The sequence below is a fragment of the Prenolepis imparis genome, unplaced genomic scaffold (assembly GCF_030444845.1).
Source record: "Prenolepis imparis isolate NDT839.2.m4 unplaced genomic scaffold, iyPreImpa1.0 SCAF_3, whole genome shotgun sequence".
NCBI lineage: Eukaryota > Metazoa > Arthropoda > Insecta > Hymenoptera > Formicidae > Prenolepis > Prenolepis imparis.
Genome location: NW_028141161.1, coordinates 7759467 through 7767128, shown reverse-complemented (window position 1 = coordinate 7767128; position 7662 = coordinate 7759467). Strand labels below are relative to the sequence as shown.

General features: G+C 35.6%; 1 protein-coding gene across 4 annotated transcripts in view; it reads left to right on the top strand.

The window, feature by feature from the left end:
• LOC145934366 (kin of IRRE-like protein 1) overlaps positions 1 to 7662 on the top strand; it is a 506904-nt gene that overhangs the window by 142701 nt on the left and 356541 nt on the right. The gene's annotated exons all lie outside the window — the stretch shown is intronic.

The window sequence follows — 7662 nt, the reverse complement described above, 5'->3', positions numbered from 1 at the left end:
GCGTCGTAGGCGTCCACCACGGATAGATCATTGCCGATGAATCCGAACGATCGTAAACTCCTCTCCGTCGATGATATCCTTGCGCTAATCATCGCGGAGATGAAGAATGCGACGCGTAATCTTTGTTCGAAACGCGGATGCTGCGAATGAATGGATTTCGGTTTTTCCATTCGGTTTTTTCCGATCGATGACGATGGCCTCCAAAATTAACCCTCCGTCAGCAATCTTTTTTTTTTTTACAAATCCCCCGTCAGCAAATTAGGTCTTTTAAGTTCAACCCATATTATTTTTATGTTCTAGACTTTTAAAAGATCCAAAAAAATTCTGGATTATTTGTTAACATCTTGATCACAAAGCCAAATGCCTTTAAAATCTATATTAATTAAAATATATTAAACCCAGTTGTTTATACAAAGCGAAATTTGTGAACAGTAATTTAGAAAGCTCGTTCCTTAAAAGACCCAGATTGCTGAGGAGGATTAAGAGGAAGTACAACGATAATTAATATATAATATACAATCAAAAGCATCCGCAGGATTTTTTTAGGGAAGGGAAATGATTCAAAATGTTACTTTAGAAATTCGAATACTTATAATTGAATTTGAAATTTATATACTTTTTGTGAAAACTTTCATCGCAATAAAGTAGTTGATGAGAAAGAATTTTTTTTTGCGTTTTTTAGTTTGAGATTTTTAAAATTTTTTATTCTTTTATTATTTTTTACTATTTTGTTATTTTTATTTATTATATTAAATTAATTATATTAAATGTGCAAATAAATTGTGCAGCGTTTATTCAAAAAGAGAGCAAATCCTTAATTTTTTGTTGATTCCAGAAGGAGGGCCAAATACCTATGTGTACAATATGCATTATATAATATACAATCCTCCTTTTCTAGAAATATCGAGAGAATTAACTTTTAAATTGAGATTTCTCTTAATTTTAAAGTTTTTTCGTTTCCTTCGAGAAAATATTCGCGGTTATCGCTCGCGGAATTAACATTACTTTCATATTAATGCTAAATGGGAGGGAATATTTTTGCGGGGGTTTCAAGGATTTTTGATATCGCGAGTATTCCGGCAGAGAAAATGAAGCAGCGAAATAAAAGCTTCGCGCACGTGAAAATTTTTACACTTATTAAGCCACGAAAGAGTTCGCGCGCGATAAGAAATAGCCGAGCGTATCGTAATCGACGGGTCGGAATAAGAATGAGAATGATGCGTGAAAATTTATGCAATTTGACGCAAAGGTTATCTCTACTACGCTCGCACTAGTAAGTTATTTCTCGTTTCATTAAACAAACGTCGTTTTATCTGTCGCGCTGTCCGTCGATCGATAATACATATACGTTCATCGCCAGCCAGTTTCGCTATCTCGATGCGACACTCGGTGAATTCAGCGGAACAATTCGATCTTCGTATCGCAGGATTATTAACGCATTGATACAGATTCGTTTGGCGGGAAATACTCGCTCGTCGTAAAATATAATATGCTCATCACCCGACAATTGCCCGAATATTACAGGGTTTGAAAAAACCCGGGTTTTTTTTAAAAAGCTCAGCCCAGTGGGTTTTTTGGGGTTTATTGGGTTTTTTTGGGTTTTCTTGAGTTTTTTGGGATTTTGTTGGGTTTTTAAATTTTTTAAATTTAATTTTTTATAATTCGCTAATGATTAAGAAAATTGGCTATTTAATTGGCACAATTCCTTATTATGAATTAATTTTAATTTAATTTTTTTTATTTATTAATGTAATAGAGCTTCTATTACATTAATAAATAAGAAAAATTAAATAAAAATTAATTAATATTAAATACTTCATTTATAATATTATTAAATTTTTAGGATGGGTTTTATAAATGGGTTTTTAAGTAAGTTTTTTAAAGTGGGTTTAACCCACCGGGTTTTATTGGGTTGAATCCACTTAGTCAAACCCTGGAATATTACGACATAATGACGGATATGTGCGAGAGCGACGATGAAGGCGTCCGTCGATCTAACGCGAAATCGATGTTACTAGCTAATACCGCGTATCCGTATATAAATACACGCACATACACAAGGGGGTATAAATCATAATTCCGTACGCGATCCAAGCGACAGGGGGTGAATAAGGAATTGTCGCGTTTATATTTACCGCGTTATTATAGTGACGTCGCGTTCATTTATTCGCGAAACCACCCTCGAGCCCCTCTTGGTGTAGTGTCAGTAAAATGCGGAACGGCCATTTTCCTCGTACACGCAATTGCGGCGTAATACGTGCGTTGTACACGTGTGAATGATGATCCTTAGACACGCGCGTGCAATAAATCAAGGCTCTTTTAATTCTGCAAAGCCACTCGTGCGCAATTAAAAACAACCGGCCCTTCATTTCCGATTGACGTGTTACAATTCTCATGAGTCGTTGCGATAAGAGGGGGCCGATTATGTCTCTGGAATCACGCGAATAGGACTCTGGTGAATGGACATGTATGAAATATGTATAATATGCAAACTGATTGATATGTATCGCGGACGCATCTATATGAATACCTTTTTTGAGAATATTTAATAATATATTTATTCTTTTGCGTATTTTTATCTTACGTTTTCTTTGTCTATACTAATAGAAATACTGATATGTCTCTAAAATTTAAATATGCAAATTGACCCTCGTGTATTATGATTGATATACATATATCGTAGACACATCTATTTTTTTATTTGAGAATATATTTTTTTTGAGAATATTTAATAATATATTTATTTTTTTGCGTATTTTTATCTTACATTTTTTGTCTATACTTATAGAAATACTGATATGTCTCTAAAATTTAGATATGCAAATTGATTCTCGTGTATTATGATTGATATGTGTCGCAGACACATCTATTTTTTTATTTGAGAATATTTTTTTTTGAGAATATTTAATAATATATTTAATTTTTTTTTGTGTATTTTTATCTTACGTTTTGTCTATACTAGAAATACTAATATATCTCTATAATTTATCTCTAATCTCAATCGTAGCTTTTATTGTCAGTTGTGATTGTATGATTCAGCACTATTGTTTGCGCTTGAGCGTCATCAATTCTTGTTACGCGTATCAGCGAATTATCTCTATATTTGCAAAATCGTAGAGCGAGAAATCTTTATAGACGTATAATACTTTGCGGATGATTTTTAAACATTAAACAACTTGACGATTAAATAATAGTTTTTATTTAAAGTAAAGGTAATTAAAGACAGCGACATACATATATAAAGTAACGCTAAAGATACATTTGAAAAACAGGTCAATTTTGTATATTTTACTTATCTCACCTATATAAGTTTTATAATTGCAAATATACGCGAAATTCTCCATGCATGTGTATTTATACCTGTGTCTGTCACTTTACATTTACATGAATGAATTATCTTGATGTGTAATGTATTAATTAGATACGAAAAAATTATTAATACGCAAGTTATTTTGGTTGCGAAGAAGATATGGATTTTCGGCAGAAACGGAATTTCCCCGCGCAAACAGCGAGTTCAATACACACACACACACACATACACACATTAATCGCGATAATCCGCGTCTGCAAAATTCCGGCGCGATTGTCGACGGATATCCATTACCTTAATACACCGTATCAATTTGCCGAAATAATTTCATCTTCGCGGACGAATTATTACCGGCGCGAGAAGTCGCATCGCGGATAATATATATATATCGCAGTTTAATAATATAATTATAGATATCTCGCGCGTCCCCGCGCAAGAGAGAGATGCCCGATTACAATTCACGCGTGCCGGAAACGAGTGTCGATGCTCTCTTTCGTTCGTCGGGGAGGAGGAAGAGGAGAGGGAGAGGATGGCCATTACCGAAATTAGCGTTGCCGATTCGATTACGCGCGGTTATTATTACGTCATTCGTTGAACGAGAGAGAGAGAGAGAGAGAGAGAGCGCGCGCGTTTGATGCATTCGTCGAGATCAAAGGCGAATCGTCGATGTTTCCGCGATGCCTCTAATGGGAGATCAGGTGGAATTTTATGATGCTGACTCTCGTCGTCGAAAAACATTCGCATTACAGCGATATTGGATTTTCCTGGGAAAAATCAGTAGAGACTGACCGGGCGATGGGATTTTGCGGCTTGCGGGGTCAATAAAATCGTCGTTCGCGATATTAGAGAATGTTAAAAAAAATGAGGCGCATTTCCGGAGAGGGAAACAGGATTAAAAGTTTCAAGCTCCAACTAGATTATTGCTGTCTGCGTTTTTATACGTAAAGTGAATTCTCTGCGAAATCATGGGAATTGGTTTAATAGGCTGGAAAGAGCGCGGATGTTAAATTAGAAAAATTAATTTTTATTGAAACTGATTAGTTGTGCATGGGACACACATTTGTTTAAATATAAGATTTTATTTTTAATAATTTCCCAATTCAGCGACTTCCGTCCCGATATTTTTCTCGCCCTTTTAGGAGGGATAGAGGGATTATTAAAAATTAAATCTCGTATTGAGAATTATTTAATTATTTGGTATCGTGTCAAGAAAAAGTTATGCCGTGTGCACAACTAATTAATTTCAATGATATTAATTTTTCCTTAAAATTATCGCACTACCATCTAGTTCTTTCTAGACTGTTGAAGTTTAAACATTGTATTTCACACGGAAAGTCTTACTAAAGTATTAGTTGTTGGTTTGATAAAGTCCTCAGTCAGTTTTAATTTATTTCTTCTTTCTTCAACTATGAAGAAGCACAATCTGATATACATAATATATTATATATAATTTATATTATATATATTTTATACCTTTTTCTTATTATATATATAATATATTAATAAATTAAATTCTCTCTTCGAAGCACGTTGCATAGGATGTTATTTCTTGAAAAAAAAATAAGAAATGTTATTTATAAAAAAAATAAGAAATAATATCACATCATTATATATTATATATAAATTATTGATTTCCCAATACATGATGATCGTACAATATATGTTGCGTAACCTGAAAATATTTTGAACTTTCTGCAGGAAAGGAAGGAAAAAGAAAGTGTATTAATAGCAACTTGCTTGAAAAACGGCACTATCTACTCTACTTATAAACCGCAATTACGCGTAATCGCGTGCGCGATTGATCGCTCTTACGATCGCCACTTCCGCCAAGCAAGATCGCAAAATCGCGTCCGGAAATCATAATCGCCTGTCGCGAAATTAGTCTCGCAATTTACCTCGATAGAAAAATCGCTTCTCTGTTCAAGCCATTCCACGAGTTCCGCAAATCTTTTATTAACGCGCACCATCGAGCGTATTAATTATTTATTTATCTTCGTCTCTCTCGCGAGAGATGACGGAGAGACACTAGATTCCTAAATCGAGACTAAAGCGCTCTTTGCGGAGGTTAAAGTGCAAACACCCGGGGATGATTCTCGAAGAAGGTTAATCCTCGCGCGGTTTTTGCGGTCGATCCGCATTGTTCAAACGAAAATCATATTTCGCGGGGAAACTCGGTATACGTTGGCGAACAATGGGACTTGCGGCTTTTTTTTTACTGACCAAGGCCTCCGATAAATTTTCGTGGAGGGGGGAGGAGATGAATGTAATATCGCATCCGCGCGTCGCGACAGAAGAATAAACAGACCTGCTTTCATTAACGTCGCCGTAATGCATTAAGTAGAACGGAGTTTCTCGCGTCGAGCTCTGACGCGGTGTTTGAACAAGTATGCAGAGAATGATAGAATGTAATTTCAACGATCTCTCTCGGAGGAAAATCTTATTCCTGCGCACATATCCCCCCCCCCCCTTGAATATTTATAATGATTTAGTTTTCATTTCGGAGCCATTATAATTAGAGAATTATCGGTGGACTAGATCTTTCAGATGGAAACATTTTGTTGCGATTTTTAGTCTTCTTGTTCTGAATCCGGCCAACAGATTTTCTTTTGAAACATGTTTTGTGCTGCAAGGGATGATTTCTCGAGAGGAGGAAGAAATATGTCGTACATTGTTGTCAGAAATTTTAGCTCATATTTGTTCTTTTAAAATAAAATAAGAAATAACATCATATTATAAATTATTTCAATAATTATTATTGTGTACATAATTATATGTGTTGAATAATTTTAATAATTTTGAATTATTTTAATAATTATTAAATATTACTAAATAATTCAATTTCTTATAAAATAAAATAGAAAAGAACATTATATTTTAATTATTATTGTGTTAATAATTATATGTGTTGAATTATTTTAATAATTTATTAAAATAATATGACAATAATAGAACATGTAATAGTAGAGCAATTTTTTGACAGTGTATTAAATTATTAAAATAATTCAAATTTCTTATAAAATAACATATCGTATTATAAATTATTTTAATAATTATTGTGTTAATAATTATGTTGAATATATATTTTAATAATTATTTTAATAATTCTATTTTAATGATTCAACACATTGTCAAAAGATTTCTCTAAATGCGCGAGTATCAATCTTTCGAATAAAACATAAAAGTGTAAAAAAACTTTGCTCGATAATTTTATTACAATTTTCTCGCTACAGATTTCACGGGCAGACGTTACAGTTTCGTTTTTTCGATTTTTTTGTATTTGGGGTGGACGGAAGGTCCGAATTCGGTTCTCGGACCGCTTTCGCTTGATTCCCTTAGGCATCAACGGGACGTGTCCGTGACGTAATTTCCGCGACGTCTCCGCGCCCTCGACCGCGAACCTAATCGAGCCGGACGGCCTCTCTTTAAGACGCTGTCCAAACCAGCAGACCCTGCAGCACCCCGAGAGCTTAGACGAAAAAGCGCCTACCCGCCACCAGGTTTTTTTTGCGAGCAATTTAAGAGTTTCCCGGGGATTGGGTGCCCGGGCGCTAACTTCCATGTTCGTTTATCTTAATTCTGAGACCGTAAGATCGGGAAAATACTTACGGGCTCCTTTGTTCCGGGCGTTTCGTTTGTTCAGAGAGACACGAGCATCGTCATCAGCATCTCCTCTCTCTCATTAACGCCAGATGTCTTTTGAATGTGTGTTTTTTTTTCCTCGGCTCCGAATGCGTTTCTTTCCAAATGATGCACCGTCGTCGTTTGCGTCAATCTATTTTGCGCGTACTTTTCTCTTCTCTATTATTTTTTCTTCTCGACGTTGTTATGTAAAAGATGTTATCGTGCGAATCCAACGATCCGAGGAAACCGCGCGAGACGCGGAAATGATCGATAATAATCATCTCCAGCCGAAACCAGTCGATGACGAAGCTCCCCCTCTTTCTCTCTCTATAGGAAAATTTCCCGGCCGTAAAAACGAAAGAGAGAGAAGAATGGCCTGTGATTTTACAAAACGCGTGCGTGTTACGTAATGGGGGGGGGGCGATGCGATGCCCCCCCCCATCGTCACGATGACAAAATGCATATTACGCGGACGAAATAAAGGCCGAACCGCGGCCATCCGCGTTCGTTAAGTGGACGATTGTTTTGCGTTCGCGTAACAAGGTAAAACGGGAAAATGAGATTCCCGAGTTCGTTGACGCGTCCCGCCGAATAAAGTCGATAATAAAAGAGCATGGGGACATTTTTGCGTTTTCGTCGCGTTTACCTCTTCGCTCGTCGTGTAAAAAAAAAAAAAATCATTCGTGTGTTATAAAAAAAATAAAAATAAAAATCTAAACCGGTTTTGTGCG